This window comes from Hippichthys cyanospilos, chromosome 8 (genome assembly GCF_059441005.1).
Source record: "Hippichthys cyanospilos isolate Australia breed blue-spotted pipefish chromosome 8, RoL_Hcya_1.0, whole genome shotgun sequence".
In the NCBI taxonomy this organism is placed as follows: Eukaryota; Metazoa; Chordata; class Actinopteri; order Syngnathiformes; family Syngnathidae; genus Hippichthys; species Hippichthys cyanospilos.
The window spans coordinates 1,802,682-1,826,524 of NC_142376.1; the positions used below are offsets into that span (position 1 = coordinate 1,802,682).

The following is a 23,843-nucleotide window of genomic DNA, read 5'->3' on the forward strand; positions in this document are numbered from 1 at the left end:
CTGGGACAGGGTGGAAAGCACCCAGGGGTCTGACCCCAGAGCAGACCACAGCCTGAGCTGCTGAGGGGAAAAATACCCGACGGCCGGCCCCAACACCTCAGTCCCGCGACCCACGGAGTCGCGGGGCCTTGGGGGGGCGAGGCGGAGGGGCAACTGCCCGTGGTCTACCGTCAGGCAGCCGGAGACCAGAGCGAAAACCACCAGTGGGACGAACGCCACCCGCAGCAGGCACACGTGCCGAAGAGCGAGCGTCCGCAGCAGCATACCGTCTGGGAAGACGTGGAGAACTGGCGCCCCCATACATTTGGCTACGAGACGGAACACGGAAACGAGGCACAGAGGCGGGAAAACGAAGAGGCCCAGAAACGGCTGAAGCTCTATCACGATCCGAGAGCTGCACACGGCCTTCACGGACCCTTAATGATCGTTCTAGTGTCTCCACCGCACCAGAACCGAAAAACGTCCCAGGGACAACAGGAAAGTCCCTCAGAGTACGCTCGGAGGACTCAGTCAAAAAGGACTGAGACAACCACAAAAGGCGGCGCGAACGCACCAAGTAGGACATCGCTCGCCCGTGGTCTCTTGTCATAAGGGCAAATGCATGTAGGCATGCCTCGCCAAAAAAGGGATTAGTTCGGGGAGACTGGGGACAAGGAATGTCCACCTGTAGCTCCCGCAAGGCAGCGCACAAAAGCGACATAAGCGAGTCTGCATCACCCAATACAGTGAGGGACAAACCTCTATCAGAAGGAGGGGAACCAACAGTAGAGTCCCTAGAATCGAACTCAGACCCACGGAAGCATGAGTCTGAAGCAGAGATTTCTATCTATGGCATCAACATCCTTGTAAAAGTCCGGTGCAACAGCGCCTTGGAAAGAAGACGGCTCGCCGGAAGCTAGGGCACTCGGCTGGAGGCGCTCCTGCAACTGTGCAGACATCCCTTCCAATTGAGAACGCAAATATGCAACCTCCTCCTCTAATCCGGAGGCCCATTGCTGACCTGAAGCGTGATCACGCTTAGAGGGAGCAGGTGGAGCTACATTGGCAGAGCACGTCTACGAACGGGCGGCAAGGAGACTGCCAACGCGATAGGAGGAGCCACGGACTTAGTCTCGTTGGACTCCAAAGGACCGGTCACCTCATCCCCGGCCACGCTCACCCCTGTGTCAACGTGCGCCGAGTCACGGCAACGCAAACAGCGTCCATCCCGTGAGTCCGCCAGCACAACGCGACAGCCACAACCGGAGGACAGCACAGGACCCTCCATAAGACCGAGAAATGACAACAAAGGTTTTTAAGGCGAGAGCTGGTGCGGAACGCAACCGCTGCGAGCCGGAGACACTGGGCCGAGAGCGTAGGCGAGACGCCGGCGATCGGCGAAAGGAACACGGCGTAAAAACCAGCAACGGGTGCGTAACGCAGCCGGTACAGCGGGAGCCCGGCAATAGCCACCAGCTAAGTTCGGCCCAGGCTGAAAAGGGGTGAAGACGGTTAACCGATGCAGTTGCAGGCGGGTAACTAGGCACACAAACGGCCGAGGAAACTTCACAGACAGGCAAAAACAAAGCGCGACTTTATGGCGAGCACGCACACGTCAGGTCGTGAACACCATAAAAGTCACCCGCCACCAAGTGTGAGCGCTCTAAGTATCAACAACAAGGAAACGGCTTCGAAATTCACCGAAAGAACACCGAAGACAACGCAACTCACCCCGCGCAGCAAGTTCCGGCAAACGTTGCGCCAACCGGACAAGGATAAAACCAACACAAGTATCGCAGCCACCGGAGGGCGGACAGTAAACCGGAGCCCCGACCGACAGGGTCAACGGGCTACAAGCGACGAAAGGAAATAAACTAGGAAAGCGCAAAAAACGCGCTGCTCGTATGGCGTGCAAACCAACGCGCGAGAAGGTTCTGAGGGACAGACTGCCGGGTGACGATGCCTTTTATATGTCCCCATGACGTTTTTGTTGGTATGCGTTCTCGTCTTGCGCTTGCGCAATTCCGTGCTTTTAGCGCCGCCTCTGGCGGTCCGGAGGGGCAAAATAGCGATCTCCTGTGGCCTATTCTGAAATTAAAAGATTAAAAAAAAAAATCTATATTTTGAATAAAAATTTGTGCCTATAAAACTGTAAAGTGCCATCCTTTGGGATTATGCTAAAAATGTATTCCAAAAACAACAACGATAACAGCACAATTATCTTAATTCGTTTTTTTAACACGTTCATTGTGATATGGGGGAGACAGGATTTTTGGATGAATATAGAGACACTTTTCCAATGAATTCATAGTATATTTTCATTTAATATAATAGATATTTTAAAACTACCATATAAATACAGACTAAAATCCCACATAGCCCCAGAGTGATTTCACTTACCCCCATTCGAGAACCACCCTTTAATAATTGGTTATTTATAGCAAATGTTAAAATGATCAATAAACCATTTTATTTTTACATTCAACACATTTTATTAAATAATTATTGAATAACTATGAAATTATTATAATAACAAGGGACTTCAAATAAGCTTTTCCGCCTAAAAGTAACAATACGCTTCACATGCTCTTTGTTTAATGATAATTAAAAAAAAAAAAAAAACAAGAACTCTGCTTTTTGTTTCACTCAGGCGTCCATTTTTCTCCACCTTAAGTTCATCATCCATCCGTTGGTCGCCTTGTCCAAACCCCGGACTGCTTCCCCGTCAATCATCACGCTTGTAATCACCCTAAAACAATAGCTGAAAGGAGACCGACTCGGCGGGGGGAAAGGGGGAAGGGGGGGGGCGGGGTCTCGTCATCGCTCTCCCCACACTTCTGCCGTCAGCGCTTTTTGTCCGCCGTCGCATAGCCCGGTGGCATGGCGCGCTTTCCCAGGTAACTGCCTTGCACGCCCACTAGCTGGCGCGCCGCCAAAATCGCGTCAAACGATTTGCGCAGGGCTCTCGTACCTCATTATCGCCCGCAGGTAAATAGATAGCTAGGTTGCTAACCAAAACGGCAGTATCTACTCAAGGACTTGTACTGTCTTGCGCGATGAGTTCCCCTGCGCGAAGGTGTGTCATGTTCCGATTCATTTGCTTTTAATTTGAAAAGAAAAACGCACTCTTCCCCTCATGACATGAAAAACAAATTGTAAGTTTTATAACTTGTTGATTTGCTAAAGCAAGTTTCAGGTTCCTACAATTTAGTATGTAATATACATATCAGTGACTTTAGGTTCTAAATTACAAAACTAATCAATCACTATAGGTAATGTATTAAAAATACTATCGTTTTTTCAAAATACTCTTGTTTTTTGTACTGGATATAATTAGATTGCGCAGGTGTTTCTTCAATGTTTTTTTTGTTTGTTTGTTTTCTAAGTTAGTGTTCATTTTTCTTGGTTTCACGGCAATTTGCCGCCGGCGCCCTGCTGAGATTTTGAAATCTTGTTTTGGTCTTTCACTCGGTAATTAGCCACACTGTTTTTTTTTGTTTGTTTTTTTGTTCCCCATTTCACCACAACATTTTGAATCACTTTGCTGGGACGCACCTCCCGTTTTATGGAAACTCAGCTCTTAGCAAGGCGGCCACCTTCTGTTGGGTTTAGTGCCGTTGCCGCGGCGACGGCCGTCCATCAATTTCGGGGTGCGCGGCCAAACTCAAGAGGCGTGTTTGTTTGCAAGTGGAGGTCAAAGATGAAAAATCATTCCAAGCTCTCGAAGAGCTGACACCTCCTTTTCCAGAAAGTCCTTAGACAAGTCACTATAAATTTGATTCATGTTATTGAAAGGCGCAAACTTGAAATTTGGAGGGACATGCGTTTCATTGGATAGAAACAAGTGTTATATTGGTTTCCTTCTGGTAAAAATTCAAGTGCAAATTAAACTTTTAGATGTTTATTATAAATATTAAATGATATTAAAGTTACTCCAAACGTGATGACTTGAACCGTCCAGTTTTGCATGGATTTAAGTTCATTTCAAATGATTTCACCTTCACTTTATCAAATGTGTATTTTTTCGTATTCGTTTTTTTGGGAGTATCGATTGCAAGTATCTATATCAGGCGATACCTGGTCATATGTTGGTACTCGTGATGGCAGCCGACTAGAAATGAGAAGGTCATAAAATGGACCTTTTCTTGTATTAAGAAAAGTTCTATATTGGGATATAAATATCTGTCAGGAAATGTCATGTAGAAAAAGTGTCAGTAGTATCGGTACTTGGTATCGGCGACTACTGGAATGGAGTTCTCGTACCGGTCTGAAAAAAAAGCGGGATGGAACATCACTAATTAATTTTAGCGTCATATTTGCGGTCCTGAGAAAGAATATATTTGGTGTCACTTTGACGCTTCATGGCGGCGGAGGTTAAAGGTGACAATATGATTCGCATATCCAGAAAAATGCCCATGGTGGCTAATATCAATATTTCTTCACAGTTGGCGTTTCTTTTGGCTTCCCTTTTGTGTGCGCCATCAAAGGGGCCTGAGCAAAGAGACATGAGCCTTAATTGTTAGCCTTTATCAAGGGGATAAAGGCGGGACGGGCATCAATTGAGCACGCCTTTTATTGTGCCACAAAGTGTGACAGACTGACGGGGAGGTAATTGGCGGGGGGCGGGGGACGGGGGGAGGCGGCGGGACACAAACCAAAGCTAGCTAAACGCTAACACGCCAAGTGGAACAATAATAGATGAACGTAGGGAGCCGAACCCCGTCAGCTCAAAATGGACGCCAGCCGTACGGTCGCTTCGTTTTTCCTCAAACGTCTGGGTTTGGTCATGTGACGTTCCAAGCCGAGCCGTGGTTGGCCGCTACCCGGTCCTCGAGCCCATATTTTTGCACACGAAAAAAGTTTTTGCTGATGATGGGATCAGATTTTTTATTTTTTTTTTCACTTGCTCCAAAATTGCGATGAAATCCATGGGGCGAATGCGCTGCCTCTCGGTCTACTCCGTTATGGTAAAACAGACAAATATTATCAGGCCAGTCAGTGATTCAAAATATACTGTACCAAGTCATGTAGGATTTTTTTTCAAATATTAGGTAGAGTCCCTGAAAACAGCTGGTATATTCAACCCCAAAGTTCATAGTCAATTCCATGTACTTGTGTACAGTATCAAAAAAAAAATAGTGTCTGAAAATCACTGTCACATAAAATTCCAAAAACGTAATTATAAATAATTATGAGTACAGATATCCAGTGCTCTATGCATACTTATTTACAGTATTGTTCTTTTTTCAAATATTAGTGTAAAGAAGTGTCTTAAAATAGTTGGAACATTCAATCCCAACGACGTAATTATACGTCTATAAAGAGTCCAGACATTCAATCCCATGTTACTTGTTTACAGTCGGGTTGTCCGGATCCTGATCACGATTGGAAATGGGGCCCAATCACATCATTTTCAGCTGAACAAATGTGGAGTAAAATCTGTCATTTTGTATTTTAATTTTTTTTCATATCCATATATGTATATATACTGTATATGTATATATGTATATATATATATATATATATATATATATATATATATATATATATATATATATATATATATATATATATATATATATATACACTAATGAGTTAACGTTTCGTAGACTTGAGCAAAAGCAAGAATTTGACATGTAATTGCGCCTCAATTATTGCACATTTGTTGTTTTGTCGTCTAATGGGCCTTTTTATATTTTTGAACCCCCACATTCACTTGACATAAACTGTAATATACCGGCACTATTGTTTATTATTATTCCAAAAATGGACCAAGCACCTCCCCCCATCTGCAGTTGAGTAAATAAACGAGTACAATTTGCGGAAATATGCTTGGCGAACTTTTCTTTAGTGTCGGCAAATACGGCAATTAGCATTTTAAGAGTTGTGTAGGATTTAAATGTTTGCCGAGTTGGATGGCGGCGGCGGCGCGGCGCGGCCCGGCGCAGCTTGCTAATGTCGCCGGCTAATGTTGGCCGCCGTCCATTACCTCTGAACTGATGGCTCGCCGTCTGATTATGCCGCAGCCATGCGACGGCCGTTAGAGCGTCATTTCCAATCTGTGCTCGACACAGCACTTTTAATTAGCGCGTTTAGCTTTGATCAAGACTGAAAGCGCCGGGGCGGCGGGAAAGGGGGGGGGTTGCCTTGCACTAAACTGACTGGATAGCCATTTGTTTGCTCGCTTCCAGAGGTGCCGGCAAATCTCCCGCCACGTACGGGGTGGGGATGTCACCACCAATATAATAAATGACCTTATAACAATGGTAGGTAATAATAGCTCCTCTTTTGCAGTGATGTTGCTAAACGAAGAGCTAAACGACCCAGGCGGGATAGCCATGTTTACCGGGAAGTACCTAATAGTGATGGGATGGGATTTTTTTTTTTTTTCAACTCATTGGTCCATAAGTGCAATGAAATCCACGAGGAGAATGCGCTGCTTGTCAGTCTACTCCATTATAGTAAAACAGATAAATGTAGTGAGGCCTATCAGTCATACAAGTCATGTACACACAAACATTTTTATTTTATGATCGTTAGTTGAAGCGAGTGAATGTAAATACTCAGTTAATATCTTCTACATTAGATACAGACAAAATTTGCCTATGCCTAAACGATTAGCAGTTGCGCTTAGCATTAGCATGCCAACCGAAGCCCTTTAAGGTCAACAAACACTGTCGAGTTGGAGTTAGTATTTTTTTCAATTATTTTTTAAAATAACTCAATAAGGATGAACATTAGTCGGAGTGGACGTAAATACCCATTGTTCATGATCTTCTACACATACGAATTATCCGCTAAACTTGCCTATGCTTAAAGGATTAGCAATCGCAATTAGCACGCCAGCCGTTGCCATTTAAGGTCAACAAACACCATCTACCATTTTGTTCACACCTACATATTGTTTTATGTGCGCCACACAACTAAGTCGGAGTTAGTATGATTTCTTTATTTCTTCATTCGTTCGTTTTTTAACCGAAATAAATACGGGTTCCAAATTTGGGATGATGCGAAGTATACTGTAGATACACGAAAAAGGGACGGAAAGGGTCCATTTTGAGGGCGGGGATTTCCCAGCGCGGCCATTCCCATCGCTAAGCGCGCGGGCTGACGTGAATATATGAGCGTTTTTATGTTTGCGGTCAAAAGGCGGAGTGAAGCGGGCCTGCCGGCGTGAGGACCGAGGCGGGGACGCCCCCGCCCTCCCGCGTCGCACCGTGCCTAATCGGGCCTTTCTCGCCAGGGTCAAGACTTTCTGTCTGGGTCCGCGGCGCTCCCTGCCACCGAGGCTCCGGCCCATTCAGGCGCACAATGTCCCTGTCAGTCCCGACAACACTTCCTGCCTCCGCTGGCTCCAGCCCTCGCAGGGATACACAATATTTCACCGCCCCCGACAATGGCCCGTCTGCCCGCACCCACCATATGCTTACTGCGGGCCCGCAATATTGACACACATCACTAATTATTCAAAGCGCCGAGTCGGGGACTTTCTCTCCCCCGCGGCTCGGATGCGCCAGTGTGGGATTTCGCTCCCGTTACTCCGGAAAGAAAAAAAAAAGACAGATATCATCCATATTGAAGGCTCTTTGTGTAGACGCGGGCAGCCGTCCGTCGGCGTCCAGCGCACCTCTGTGTCACATATGTCGCGCCCGAGTCCCACTGGAATCCCCCCGCGGCCCCGGGAATTGCAATTACTACTTGTTGCGCAATTTCAATAACGCCGCCGCTCATAAGCGCCATGTAGAGGTCAAAGATCCATTTTTCAATTTCAAAAATCCATTACAACCGATGAGTTCATTCAACATTTTTTTTTTTCCGTGTAACAATGTGAAAGCTGTGAATTCTGGCAGAAACAGTCAAAACGTTAGAATTAGAGTGTGTATTCTTGTGTATGATTTGTTATTATCCATATTCAGTTATTTAGCAACTACTCCGCATTGTGCAGGAGCACAAAATGCAAAGATGGCTAATTAGCCTTTGTTTGTTCTACTGTGGAATTGCGCTCCGATTGTCTCATTGACTTGCAGCTCCTGTGTGTGATTATGTTTTTTTTTTTTTTTTTTAATACCACCAAGAGAAATTGCTGCCGTACCCAAAAACATTTTTCTATCTCAGTCTTAGCAGGAGCGAGACGCAAAATGATTCCAACATAATCATTGTTTTTTTTTTTAACCGCTGAATGATGTCGTTTCTTTATATCGTGACTTTAAAACCTTACAGAAGAATGTAAAAGATGTATTCAAGCATTTATTCTATTAGTTTCTAAAAAAAAACAAACAAAAAAACAATACAAGTCTTATTTTATCTGCCACTTTTCTTTTCTTGATGTCAATTTCAAAGAATGTCATTACAAAAAAACAAACAAACAAATATTATAACTGAGCATTCAGACATAATGCTCACAAGTTATAATTCAGACAACAACAAAATTTACCATGATATAACAATCAAATATGATGAGCAAATTTATAAAATACAACATAATCCATTTATTGGCATTGTTTTATTGTCATTGTTTTGTACACAACGAAACATGAACAATAAAAACAATAAAAAAAGGAACAATAAAAAAATACCGTAATTCCCCAAATAAAAGACATACTTTTTTTTCTAAAAATGAAGGCCTATAAACAGTAACTTAAAGATTAGATTTGTTTTTATTTGACACTATTCGAAGAAGATTGATCCGTCAGTAGGATCATAAGCCGAGTTTTGACGCACAGATTTGCATTTTTTTATATGGGCCGCATTTTTACTTAGAAAAATGATCATAACGGGACAAGAAAGAGGACGGACGTCATTTGGCAGCCTGTGCTCGATAAAAGAAGCCAGCGGACTGAACCAATGTCCGAGTCCATCCCTGTTCAATCACAGGAATAACAATTTTGGTTCTGAGACTTTTTTTTTTAATTAATTAAAGAACTCTTTCACTTTTTTTTTTAAAGAATTCTCTCTCATAAACTACCAGCACTTTTAGAGGCAGTTTTATTTGTTAGTTTTATCATTGCAACCTTTAATATTTTGAGGCGAGCCTGCTGTTTTTTCAGCGTCCCTTTTTGCATTTTCTCACGGCAGGTCCAGTCTGTCCCCGAGCGGGAGCCGGTGGGAACGTTCCCCTGTGCAGCCGGCCATGACAGGCCCATGTCGGGTCGGGCCTCGGATCCTCCACTCCGCGGAGCAAGTGATTGGCAGCTCTCACCGGGGGAGGTGGGACTCCTTATCCGTCAATCAGGACGGCGCCGAGCCAGCAGAAGAGGTAGTCCACTTATTTATTTTCCGCCGTATTCCAACTGCAAATTTCATGCTACAAACGTTTTTAGCGCTATAATAAGATTTATGTTAAATGGAACTCGGATTTCAAAGAGAAAGCAAAGGCAACTCCACAGAACCTAGACGCAACATTATGGAGTCAGAGTCTAGTAGAATCTTGTCATTATTTTCTCATTCAGTGCCAATGGCGTCTTTTGACGTTGTAGATTCCGTTTAATTGGGCTTCGCCGCATCATAGAATTCGTTTGAATTTTGTTGCAGTAATCAATCGAGCAATCGATGAAACTAAAGTGCTGTACACGAGTTGAAAAAAAACATACTTGAAGGAGTTCATACAGTGGAATACCTTCCGAAAAATAAGATGGCCCCGGGTGGTTTTCAAATGGGGTTACGTGCACGCCCGGGTATGATGCTACGCCACTGTATTATTTCAATATCAGAAACAACTTGACTCAAGATTGGATTTTTAATCTCGGAAACAACTTTGCTGACGCGGAATCACCAGTAGATGGCACCGATGCCACATTTTAGCCGGAGTAACCTAGAAGCATCCCTTCCAAGCTTCCAGAAGCCGCAGTCAAACCCCGTTTTTCTAGAGTGCCTCATTAAAAAGTTAATTTTCCATAACGTGTCCCCTTTAACGCCTCGGTCCAAAGCAAAGAAGCAGATAACAAGCGTGAGCGCGGCCCTTTAAAGTCAGCTAACGGCGAAGGTTGCCGCCGCGTCCAGATGTTGCCGAGCGTCCCCCGTCCTCTCCCGGCTCGTGTTATGCGCTGTGCCACATCTGTCCCGGCGTAGGTGCGCCATATTGCGTCCCATCTGCCACACGCGCGCTCGCGCGCGGCGACGGCCAGAAAGCGCTCGTTTGAAGCACGGCCGTAAAGGCTGGAATTCGTGGGCGTGGAACGGCGGCTTTTCCGAGAGCGCTCCCGGGACCCGGGCCCGGCCCCAAAGCTTTTGGCGGCCGACGGACAGATTTCGCCTTCCCGCTCGCCGCGCGAAACTCTCTGTGAAGCGCGCGCCGTCCGCGCCGCGACCCGAGAAGAAAGGCGGCGCCCGACGGGCTTCCGTTTCCCGTCGTCTCGCCATCTGCCCCATCTCGCGGCGCGGCGTCTCCGCCGGGCCGAGGGGGCGGTACGGAAGCGAATGTCACCCCCGTCACAATGTTGCTTGAGGGAAATGGACTCTTTAGCCTCGGCGCTGTCGGCGGCCATATGCTGATGTTTTCATATTCGGCGGATCGGCGCGCGGGGAGCCGTAAGGGTCCGCTCCAGTCAGAATTACAGGCCGTCGCGCCCGGTCTGTCGCTCCGCCCAACTCCCAATCCCAGCGCCCCGTTAATGGCGTCCCTGCGCCGGCAATTTTGCGCCCCCGTTGGCAGGATTCCGTCTTCGCTTTCGCCCGTTTAGCGCCGCGTTCTTATAAAACATTCACGGGCAAGAGGCCGCGCGGAGCGACTCGCGCGGCGCCGGGCGCCGGGCAGCTTATTCATATTTCATGCGGCGGTCTGTTCCCGCCCCTTTAATTAGGCCGCTAGCTCGTCGTTAAAGTCCGCCGGGAGCAAACTTTGCTCTCGTTACAAAACTTCTTGCGCTGACGTGGAGCTTTTTTCCGAGCGGCTCTAGATGACTGCTGAGCAAATGAAGACCCGCGGGCCGTGCCGAATCGGTATCGTATAGATGCCCGGGTTAATATTGATGCTTGACATTTATTGATTTTGCTGTCCCACAACTCCCTTTTTAGCTCACACGCATAGCTTGCTATAGCTACAATCGTTTGTATTTTCATCTTCAAGTTAAACCTATAAAATGTGTTTGTTTACTGGTATTATTTGTTTCCTCCATAAAATAACAAAATGGTGTACGCTCTAAAATCAGTTGTGTTAAAAAAATACTAAAAACAATTCCATTTCTTGGCCTAACTTTTTGAGCTTTTTGAGCCATAAATGAGTTTGGTTTTTCTCGATTTCTTCTTTTGTACAAAAAAATTGTAGCGGTCAGTCCCATTTTGATCTATAATTAGGTTATTTTTGATCCAATTTTTTGCTTTGTATAGAAAATGGTTTCCAACTGACCCAAGTGGCAGTCGCTCCCATTTTGAACCATAATTTGGTTGTTTTCGACCCACCTTTTTCTTTTGTATGAACCAAAAAATGGGCCCAAAATGAGCCAAGTATTGACCTGTCCCTTTTTGAGCCATAATTGGGGTACTTCTGACCCAACGTTTCCTTTTGTACCAAAAATTGGACTTAAATCGTGTCGATTTAAGTCACGTTTTGACCCAAAAATTGGGTTGCATTCGATCTGACTGTTTTACGTACGGTGAGGTGGAAGTTTTGGTGGCAAATTTCAGACCCCCAACAAAGTTGACAAGAATTGAAATTGTAAGTTACCCGACTCAAAATCAGGCAGGAAACGCGATTGATTGGCGCCTGGTAAGTCCAGCTAAGGTTCGGGCGTAGGCGGGCTGCCGTCGACCCCCCCGTACGGCACCTCAGGTCCCGGACCGTCACGTTACGTAAGCCGACGGCGTTTTTTCGCGTTGGGCTCAGGTCGGCCTTGTTGCTTGTAATCCTGGGCGCGGCGCGGCGCGGCGCGGCGCGGCACGGCGCGGCGTGCGGCTGACAGATGCCCGCTCCAGCTGGTACAGAAGGGGGGGTGGAGTTTTATCGGCCAGTTGGAACGGGGGTCCTCGCGCCCCTCCACGGCGCTGGCCGCCGTCGCCGCATTTAATGAGTCACGAATTGCCTGTTTGTCTTCTGCTCCCTGCTGTTTCCGCACTCCCCCTTCCAGAACAATCCCTCAAACACATGCTGCCGCGCTCCGCCGAGCAGCCGGACCCGGCGGCCCGGCCAAACCGTTAGCAAGAACAAAGTTGTCATCTTTGTTTTATTATTCCGACCGCCCTCCCTCCTCCTCTTTTTTTTTCCGCACGTGTCACTTCCTCTCCTCGTCCGAGCGAGGGCCCGGGCCCCGGTGCCGTAAAAACGCCGGCCCGTCAGATGCCGCGGCCGACCTCGCCAATATGGCCGCCCCGAGTAAGCGGCGGCCATTTGAAGCCCCCGACAAACACGTTAAATGGCTCTATAATTGGGCCGCCGCCGTGGACTTGCCGCTTCGCATGACAACTAGGAGAGACGAACAGGTGGCGATTCCAGCGAGTGGGAAAAAAGGGAAAAAAGTTTGCAACGAGATTACAAATTCGTCTTGGCGACGAAAGCGAAAGGGCCGATCAGGGAAGACACGCTGAGACGCTTGGATAATTATCACATGTACCAGAGACGACATACTCGCTTGGCGTGTTTTGCATCTTTGCCAAAATACCTTCCTGTTTGGATCTGTGTGTGTGTGTGTGTGTTTGCTAGATCTCGGAAGTCCTTTTTTGGTGGTACGGGTCTGCCGCACCGTGCCAGGCAGAACCCAGCTCTATTGGGTCTCACATAGTGTAATGATCTCAATGTATCGAAGAAAATAGAATAGAATGTCTTTTTTGTTGGGAGCGCTGCACAGATTGATGCCTATGTTAAAGTGGCAGTTTGTTGTTTGAAATTTCATAGCATAAAAATCAATGCATTTTCCATATGTAGTTTAGCATTAAGCTAAACTACAAGCATTAAGTCTGGTTGGACTTTGCTTATTCTCGGGCCGGCCCAGTACCAATCGCTGTAAATAGCGGGGTCAACAGTAAATGTAGTGTTTAAAAAAAATCATTTCCCAGAATGCATTGCGTGGCACAAATGAATGAAATCATAAGGTTATGAATTCTTCTTTATATGCGTTTACTAGTTGAGAAAAGATGTTTGTAAATGACACATTTTCAGGTCAGGTCGGCACAATGAGCTTTTCAACAAATTTCATGATGCATATTTAAGATTATGATAATGATTTTTGTCTAATAAGTCTCACCATTGGGGAGAGTACAAAACGACTCAAATAATGGGCCCTCGTTCGGAAGGGGCGGGTCCGAAACTTTTGTCATAGGCAAGTTTTGACTCGGGTTTTGTTCTTCTTCTCCGGTTTCCCGTTGATAACTTTGACAACTGACTGAATACATTTTTGAGAAAAATAACCGATATGTGCCTTGAGCTTTTTGGCCCACGGCGACGTGTTCGTTTTGCAGTCAAGGATTTTTTCCCGAACGAATACTCATTCGATACGCGGTTTGATGATGGGCCGAAACATGTACTGTATGTCAGGATATAAAAAAAAAAAGCTAATACGCGTGACCGACAACATTTGTCGTCTGCAAGCGGACATGTAAACAAGGCGGAGGCCGGGGACTCCCGGAGCGTCCGGTCCCATCCCCGGAATCTTGGCAGCGTCTGGCTTCGTCCCCGCGGCGTACGGGGGTCGGCCCCTTTGAGCGCGTCTCCCGCCATTCTTCTCATTGTACGCGTCAGCGCGACGGAGTGAAAAGCTCCTCGGCGGGGGGAGACAATGTCTCCGGGGACGCCCATAAATGTCTGCCGTTCAGTTCGGGGGCCCATTGACGCTTGGCCTCCCCGCCAAGCGGGACCCTGTCAGACCAGCCCCTCTCCCTAACAGCTTAATTAGCAGAAAGGACAACAATGTCCCAGCCTGTTTTGGAAACAAGAAAGGGCCTGAAAAAAAGGCCGCTCTCCCCGCCTCTCATTGTCCCGCCGCAACGCCGGGTCCGACTCGTCTCTTCGGGCCAGGACAAATAAAACAACATTCCCGCACCGTTGCGCGAGGGGCATGACGACCGGCCCGACCGACGGGACGCTCGTCTGTTCCGGGGCGGAAAGGGGAGGAGGAGGACTTGTGCCGAGTTGGACCATTCGGACTTCAACTGGCAAAACTGCAACGGAATGACCGCACTTGAAAATGGGGAACGGGGGGGACACACACCTTAAATCCGTGTTGTTCAACTTCAGGATGAAAAATCAGGCGCTAAAATCCCAGGAGTGCATGTACCATTTTAAAAAAAAAACAAAACATGGCAGTTCTTATTTTAGTGCAATTACACTTTGCATGGTAAAAATTTTGACAAGAATTTTGACTGGGTCATCGGTGTCCCCCCTGGCATGGCCTCGTGCCCCACTACTATTTGAGAAGGACTGACGTTAAGACATATTTTGATGGACTGACCATGCCTACAAAGTCAATTCAAATTTTGCACATTAATCGGTTAGCTCAGCAGTTCGCAAATGGCGAAAAAAATACGTAAAGATACCCTTATGCAATATTGCGTCCATTCTTTTGGACAAATTATCCCACAATCTACTCCTGGAAGTGTATTAACTCAGTAGTTGTGCCATGTTGAACTTTGACATGTTATCACCATATGGGTGAAATTTCAGCTCCCTCTCTCATGATCACAGCATTGGATAAAATACTTTGATCTTTTGATCCCCAGTAATATGATTTTCATTTTTCACAATAATGGTGACGGAGGACGATGATAATGCAGTTTGTTTTGTGATGCTAATATGACAATTTCCTGGTGCTTCGTCTTCTTGTGTCCCTCAACAGCACACAGTTTGACCGATGGATGCGTCCTTTTATTTTCATATTTCATTATTGTTTTGTTTTTTTTTCCCCCCCTCTCAAAATCTTCACTTGACAGCTAGCGGCAGGACCAGATTGATTTTCACGTGAACAAGGCCGCCAGCGGGGGGTGTGCGACCTTTGACCCCGCATTCCTGACTTGGGAGCATCTTCCCATCATCTTCTCTCCCCCAATTCTCAAATAGATGAAAGTTAGCCTTGTTAGCCAACCTAGCTTGAGGTTGTTTATCAAATTCAAAATGGCATCCAGAATTTGCGACCTTCACCAGGGTCAGACATAACGTCTGATATTAGGGAAAAAAAAAAACAATTACGAGCTTCTTAAACTTTGTTTGTTTATAGTTTATACAGGTTAGTCTAAAACTGAAAAAAATAGCCATTAGTATCCAAGTGCTACCTGAGTTCTCCCCACTTTTTGACAAGGACTGCTTCTTTGAAGTATCGATTACCTCACTCACCACATTTTAATGATTAGTTTTTATTTGTTTCTCTGCGGTTGATTAAAACATGACTTTATGCCAAACCATACCAAAAAAAAAAAAAAAAAAAAAAGGAACCCTGTCCCCATGTCCCCACACGGGACCCCCGCCCCACCCCGACGTGTGTGAAGTGAGCTGGGAAAAAGCCATCTTCCTTCCTGGGAAGTTGCGGATGAGGACGTTCTCTACATAAAAGCTGGCGGCACCTCCGAGAGGAGCTAATTTATGACCCAGACGAAATCGCCCGTAGATCATATTCGCGCGAGCGAGCCGCGGGTGGCCTGACGCGCAAAGGTTGAATATGGTTCAAGCGCTCAATGCGCGGCGCAAACTCCCGCGCGCCGTACGTCTCCAATAGACGGGGCGACCCGATCCGGCGCTCCGGCTGGCCCGGGCCTGAACTTCACACTCACAACAGCGACTGGATTTATTGACGGCCCATCAAAAAGGTGTCAAATCCACACAATGAACACATTTAACGCCGACGCTCACTGGCTTTTCTTCCTCTGGCGGGAGGTGATAAACTTGAACTCGAAAAAATAGACATCAACAAAAATAATAAAAGTCTTAAATCTCGCCGGGCGTTTAAGTGCTGGGAGCATAAAGAGGAAAAAGTCAAGTTGAGCATGGCGCGCACAATGTGCTACTTGTGTTCTCCATTCATCGCCGCTTGAGTCAAAATGCGCCGTCGATTGGAACGGGGGCAATATTGACCCTCGACGGCTTCTGCTCATTCATATATTGTAAATGAAGACATACCGTAATCCCCAAATATAAGACGCACCTGTGCCACTCTTAATTTGGGGGTCAAATTCTGGTATTTTTCTCTGTTATGCACCTACTTTTTGGCAACAACGTCAAAACTATAGCAAATGTGTAAACTGATATTTTCATGTGTTCATATCTGTAAGTTTTATATTTGTTGCGGGTTGAGTTAAGTGTGTTTCAGATTTCCCACATTGGGAGCGGTCAGTGAACTCGGACGTTGGTTCAGTCCGCTCGCTTCTTTTATTGAAAATAAGGCCAGAACAACCTCAGATAACACAACCTGCCGTTAGCGCCAAAAGGCACTTGCGACATTCGCCATCTAGCTTGTCCCGTTACGGTAATTATTCTAAGTAAGAATACGGCGGATATGAAAATGCGTCAACACTCGGCTCGTGTGGCTGACGGATCAATCTCCCTCAGATGGTGTTGAATATAAAAAAAATTGCTAAACTTTAAGTTACTATTTATAGGACACGCTCATACTTTTGGCCTTCAATTTCTCATGTTTGGGAATGACGGAGGTTCCATGAGATTAGTTGTAAATCCTAATTATTCAAATATCTTACTGAAAATTCTATTGAATCATCAGATAAAAATGAGAAAATATATCTAAACAAGAACAATTTTATCCACAAAGACAGTCAAAAACATTTTAACTTACATTAATAATGAATAACATTTAAGAAGTTCTAAACTGTACATAGCAGCGGAAATTAAGTGCTGTTAGCTGCTAATGTTGCTAGCCGCTATATACAGTAAATACAAAGCGAGTGCATTCATTATTTTTGAACCTACTTTAAGGATCTCAATTTAGCAATTAAACTTGATTCGAGGACGACATAGTGTTTTTTGACGTCGGTGATAAATAAAAATGCTATGAGGTAAGAACCAAAACCAAAGTAGTGATTTGCCAAATGTTCAAAAATGATCAGTAGGAATGGCAACAACGTCTTTGAAGGGGTTCACGTCTATTAAACTGCCTTTGAAAAGCGATACGACGACTGAGGCCAGTCTTTACCAGGCGCTCGTGCCATGCTAGGTGCTAACGTTACTAGCATCTCAAGCGGCTTGCTGTTGCTAGCGCTGCTAATCGCTAACATTGAAGCCGGTGTAATTACGTCATTTTAAGCATCCTAAAACGACTACTCAAATTACTCAAGGACTCCTTGTTCTCCTCGTTAGCGTGCTAGCGTACCTTCCCGCCAGCGAAACTAGCGTCGTCGGCGGTGGAAAGACATTTCCCAGCGAGCGCGGCGCTCGCTGACCTCTGCCGAGCGACGCCCGAAGCGTCGGACAATCGCTGGGAGTTAATCATTAGTGGCGGAGCGGCGTGAAGGCGGCCTGACCTCTCAAAGCGACGCACAGCAAGGTACGGGCCAGCGAGCCCGCGCGGGGCCTGATAAATGACCGCGCACCTTCAAAGTAAGCTCGTACAAAGAGCTAGCGGGAGCGAGCGGGAATCCAAAAAGCTTTTTCTTTCTTTCTTGGTTCTTTCACAGGTGCCCGGCGGCACCGCACGTACGACACACGGAAATAGTAAATACTATAAAAAAAACTTGTGTTTTTTCCACGGCGTCCCCTCGGTTATCGAGCGGGTAGCTTCCCCAAAATGTCCGCGATCATTCTACTTTTATCATTATTATTTTCGGCTTTTGTTCACAGTTTTTTAGCTTGTTTCTTTTGTTGCTAAAATAAACACATAACTTTTTTTTTTTTTTTTGGGGGGGGGGGTATTTCTTTATGGATAAAATAAACACTTGAAATCGTTTAGTTTTTTTGTCTGGTCCGACTTGAAAGGAGGTTAAATATCAAGAAAATAGTGGGAGAAACGGGCAATAACATTATGGTCCGAAATGAAAGATTTAAAATGGTTTTGTTTTACCTTCGATCATTTTTCGGTTTGTTTCTTTAAAAAAAAAAAAAAAAAAGGTAAATTGATTTTTTTTTTGACTAATCCAACTAAAAAGAAGGATAATTAGCAAGCTATAATAGTAATAATAATAATAATAGCAAACAGTAATAGCAAGGTAAGCTTGCAATAAAATTATATTTATTTATTAATTATTATTATTTGCTTAGTTTTTTTTAGTTTGCTTGGGTTAGCTTTGTTTTTAGAAATAAATACATAAAATCAATATTTTTTGTTTTGTCTGGCTTACCAAAAAAATAGCTAGCTAAATCGGCAATAAAATTACGGGCATGAGTTCAGATCATAAAAGAGATTTTGAATTTTTTGGTTTTGTCCTTGTTCCCGTTTTTAATTTGTTTCTTTTGTTAAAAAATATACATGAACAATATGAAAATAAGAAAATAGTGAGGTAAATCTGCAATAAAGTTATGGTCATGAATGAAATGAAAATCTGAGAAAAAAACAAGTTGAAATGATTTTGTTTTAAGTTTAGTTTGTCAAAAATAAATACCATAAAATTGATTTTGTCTGATCTTACTTGAAAGGAAACAAAATAGCAAGAAAAATAACGTTTTTCACGTCATCAGCCCCCAAAATGAATCATTAAAAAAAACGTTTTTCATGAGATACACTAGTGTCACAAATGTTTTTATTTTTTTGTTTGTTAGTGTTTTTTAAGCTAGCCTGGGAAGTGGCATCAAGACAGGAGATGTCCAGCCAGGGTTAAAATGACAAAGTGACAGAGATGAACATTAATAATGGCGGCCGCTACAAAAGATCAGAGAGATGATCTCCATTGTGGTGCGCCCCCCCCCCCCCCCCCCGTGACACCCAGCCCACCCGTGTTCCAAGAAGAAGAATGGCGGCGCTTAACCTGATGACACCGTTGGCCTTTTGCCGGCGCGTCACGTTGATCGAGACCATCGTGACGCCAAGATTTATGCTTACGCACATTCATTAGGATTCCGATTTGGGGGCTATTAAGCTCTATTCATTGCACCTTGATGTTCTTTTAGTCAGGCCGGCTGACGTCTTTGAATGCCTCGTTATGTAGTTGCCTTTTTTCGGTTTTTTTTGGCGTCGAGGGGGCAAATTATGAATAGCGCTCAGATGTGATGCGGAATTTTCGGGTTTTCGCTAGAAGGCAGAAAAAGCCTACTTGAACATCCGAACTTTACTTGGGGTTAATCTGACTTATGGAGCGACATGATTTAGTTTATTCCGAACATTACTGAATCGTGCAGCCTGTGAAATATGTTTTTTTTTCCATTTAAGTACCCGCTAACCAGCTATAACATTTCTGAAAGGAAAAAAAAAAATGACTGGCATCTCTAGTAGCATCATCTGTTTTTTTTCTCACGCATCAATCAAAAATGTTGCGTCGCTATTGATGATTTGCATCCATAAAAAGAGCCGACACTATAACACAATTTAGCAATAAGTTATTTCATGTTCCAATTCATTTGCTCTTAATTTGAAAAGAGACCACTCAAGTGCTTTTTTTTTTCAACATCACAAAACTCACTAAGTACAGTCAAAGAAAGAATATAGGAAAAATAACATATGAATTATATGAAAATGTAAAGAAATACTGTATGTATAAAAAAATATTTTAAAATATATAAAAAGACAACCATTTTTGTGTGTTTCTTTTGTTACAAAGTAGATTAAATCAATATTTTTTGTCTAGTTTGATTTAAAGGTAAGAAAAATAGCAAGGGAAAATAGAGAGATAAACTCGCAATAAACTGGTCATCAATGAGAATATATATATATATATATATATATATATATATATATATATATATATATATATATATATATATATATATATATATATATACTGTATATATATAAGGGTGACAAGAGTGAAGCTTTTGATATTGATGTCGGTCAGAAGAGCCTCAGGTGCTACATTGAGGTGGAGCTAGCGTGACCCCGCCGGTCATTAATCATCGGCGCGGACAGCAGACAGAAGAGCCGCCGCCCGTCCTTCACCTCCATATTGGCTCACATCCAGTGGCGCAATCTTTATTGATAACGCCAGTGGGCTAATTGATTGATTGGCTGCTACTAATTCAATTAGGCCTTCTATTATTATCACTTATTTACTTATTTCTTACAAATTTTTTTTAAAATGCCTTTTGATCTTTTTTCCGCCAAGAAACAGCCCCCCCCCCCCAAAAAAAACAACTGCCTTACTAAACATGGGCATTTTTTTCCCCAAAATTGCGTTAATATACTCGATAATAAAAAAAAAATAGACAGTAATGAATTAAAATACTATACTATACATGGACCAAAACGATATATCAAAATGTTCTCACTTTTCATAATATGGAATGACGATGACGGAAGGTGTGTTTCTTTCCTCTGCGACACACACACATATGCGCTCAAAAAGGCGCACGCGCCCCTCCGCAAGATAAGGAAGACCAATGTGGCAAAATCCGAAAGCAAACATGCCAGATTGTCAAGGCGAGCGCGAGTGACGGCTTTGCTTAAGCGTCTGACGGATGACTCCCCCCCGCCCGCGCTTGTGGCACCCCCTCCCGTGGGATGGCGCGTTTGTCGGCGGCCATTTTTCAGCCAATTTATTTCTTGATGCGCTCTAACCTGGGGCATCTCCCGCCGGGGGGGCTTTGTACGGTGATTAATGACGGCTGTTTAGCCGCCGTACCTGGGGGAGCCCCGGCCCATCTGCGCTCGCCTGACAGGTACGAGCGCAGAGCGGGACGGGCCCGGGGATGACCGCCGCACAGGCGTCGTACGCTCACGCCCATCGGATCTCAGATTTTCACCTCAATTCTAAGCCCAACCGCACAATGCGAAGCCTTCGCCGGTCGCGCGTTTGGCCCAAATTTATTTGCAGTTCTGTTTACTAGCCACTAGGGGGCAATCTCCACAGTAAGCAAAGGGAAACGTATAAAAAAAGTGCACGTATTGATTTTACTGGGGGCATTTTCCACACAATCAGGTGTGCTACTGTTGCATTGGTGCAGTATTCTAACAATCGTAATGTTATGTTAATATTATGTTGGCGCCGCTCTTATTTTTAAATGTACATTCATGCTCGGTCTGTATTGAAGGCATGATGTCGATATCCCCAGGAAGTTTGAAAAAATTTGGATGAATACAAAAAGAAAGAACAAGGGAGCTGAAATTTCACTCAGGTGGTAGTACAACATGGCTCTTGGCTAACATGCATTTAAATCGATGTGGCCCAAAATGAGCAAAAATGGTCACAATACAAGGGTTAAAAAAAAACAAAAAATATGTCTGTCATTGTCTTTTTTTTCTTCGGCGGAGGACACTCCATGTTTTTGGGTTCCTCGGCCTGGCGCCCCCCCTCCCACCCGCACTTGTGGCAACCGCCTCGCGGGCCACCGCCTCGCGGGCCACCGCCGCGCTTTGCGGTGCCAGAGGCGGCCCCAGCCTGAAGCGCGTGACCAATGGGCGTGATTAATATTTCTAATCATTGGCAAACGTGCCAGCTGCTCTGTGGCAACGGGCACGTCTGATTTATGGTTGTGTAAATGCAAACAGTCATTGTCCATATTCACAGAAGGAAGGAGGGGGGTCCGCGCCAGGGGGGGCTTTGGACGCATGCCCCGCAAATATGATTCCATCCTCGGAAACCATTGTCCCGCCTCCCTCGCGGCCATTTGTCTGCGCTCGGGTCAGGCGGCGCTCACCTAGTCGCGTTTTGATCTCAGCGGGCTTCAGAGCAGCCTGGGGCCACGAGTGAGGTGGGGGGGGGGGGGCAAGAGTGCGTTCACATAGCTGCAGCAGAAGTGTCTTTCAGGAATAAAAAAGACTGGAGGAAAAGATCACAGTCCGAGTCCAAACAAACGATCTTCCGCAGAAGAGAGAAAAGGTCGGCAGCTCAGGCTAACGCGGGGGTGTCAAACATATGGCCGGCGGGCCAAATCCGGCCCAAATGGAGTTTAATCCCGGCTGCGAGATGAGTTTTTATAGCTTTAAAAAAAAAAAGCGAATAGTACTGAACCCATTAGTCCACTCTATATAAACAGTATACAAACATGCTTCCTTTTAACACAAAGCCCGGTTGAGTACTTACTGGAATTTCCCAAATACAAGATGCACTTTTTTCCAAAAATGAAGGCCAAAAGTATGGGTGCATCATATAAATGATAACTTATTCGAGGAAGATAAATCTGTCAGCCACATAAGATGATATTTGAGGCACAGATTTGCATTTTAATATCGGCCATATTCCCTACTTACTGTATAATAATTACCGTAACAGTTGGCTGTTAGCAGCCCGTGTAAATTGCGCTTGTTACGGCATCATCGTCAATAAAAGAAGCGAGCGGACCGAACCGATGTCCGAGTTCACACACAGGAATGTTTCAAAATCGGATAGATTAAGGAAAAGGATGCTTTGATCGCATTTACCGTTACACTGGAACTGCGTTCATTGTGCACACTTACGGCATTATTTTCAATAAAAGAAACTAGCGGACTGAACCGACGCCCGAGCCCTTGTTCATACACAGGTTAGGATGTCTCTAGCTGAGTTAGAGAACACGGAAATGCTCCATGCTCCACTCGAGCCGATTGTTGATTTTTTTTTGAGGGGGGGGGGGGATCGCCACATGCCACCGCCTTGCGCATTTTCGCGCGCGCTCCCGCCGCCATTCCGCGAGACGATTTAGACATCCATTATACGCTTGAACGCCTTGTCTGCGGCACGCCAGGAGGAGCGTAATGAGATTAGGCCGCGGACAGGTTGGCGGCCAGTAGCTGTCACAACCACTCTGCTCGCCGTTCCGCGGAGGAGCCCCAACCCCGACACTTGATGGTGATTAATGAGCCGGCTAATGTGTCAGCGACGGACGCATCTGCGCGGCGGATGAGGCGGACGCGACCGACTTGAGCCCTTTAGCTAGCGACGGGCAGCTGGTGGCGTTCCAGCTCGCTAATGGCTTCCAATCACGTGGCTAATTGACGGCCTCTGATGGGGAAATATGCGAGTTACATTGCAGTCGCTCTTTTGTTTTCCGATTGTCTCGTGTTCACGTCCCTAAGTTATACATTTGTCGCGGGTTAAGCGCGTCTCAGATTTCCCGCATTGTGAGCAGTCGGTGAACGCCTCGCCAGTGTAACGTAGAGTGCGCTCCGAGCGGGTGTTTTTCCTTTTGCTCAAATTGTTTTTGCCATAAATACGCAAAGTCGCGACAGGTTTATGATTGTGTGTGTATGACTTAAGACCGCAATTAATAAACGAGTCAAATGGGGTACCTTTCCGTGTTCTATGACTGGAACTCTCTTAACTGAATCAGACGGAGACGTCATCATTTCTCAATTTTCGTCATATTGAACAAGTACGGACTCGAACGCTGGTTAAGTCTGCTCGCTTCTTTTATTGAAAATAATGCCGTAACAAGCTAACACAAGCTGCTGTTAGCTGCAACAGACACCGGTTGCTAACAGCCAATCGATGTCCGCTCGTTACGGTAATTATTGTAAGTAAGTATGTACGTATATGATATATAAATACGTGAAAACTCGCCTTAAGCTGCTAATGGATCAATCTTCTCGAATGGTATCGAATACAATAAAAATCTAATTGTTTTAGTTGTAGGACGCACCCATACTTTCATTTTTAGAAAAAATGGTGTCTTATGTTCGGGGAATTACAATAAGTTGACAAAAAATATTTATACTTAACGTGGCTGTTATGTCAGAATTTTCTGGGGAAAAAGTGCGGCCAGCCGACTAAACAATAATTCACACTCACATTCACAGCGATGGACAATTTCCAGTTGTCAGGCAAGAAACGGGAAAACTATTCTTACGCTCAGGTGTGACTTATTCCAAGTGGAAATCCCCCCGACGCTCGTTTTCGCCCGCGCGACCCTCAACTCGCCGGCCGCCCGCCAGAAC

General features: G+C 45.2%; 1 long non-coding RNA gene across 1 annotated transcript in view; it reads left to right on the plus strand.

Moving 5' to 3' along the window:
• The window catches only part of LOC148419799 (uncharacterized), a 35,840-nt gene that overhangs the window by 9,408 nt on the left and 2,589 nt on the right, over nucleotides 1-23,843 (plus strand). The window contains exon 3 of the long non-coding RNA XR_015866430.1: nucleotides 9,055-9,235. This is a non-coding gene — a long non-coding RNA (uncharacterized LOC148419799). The remainder of the gene's footprint in view (nucleotides 1-9,054; nucleotides 9,236-23,843) is intronic.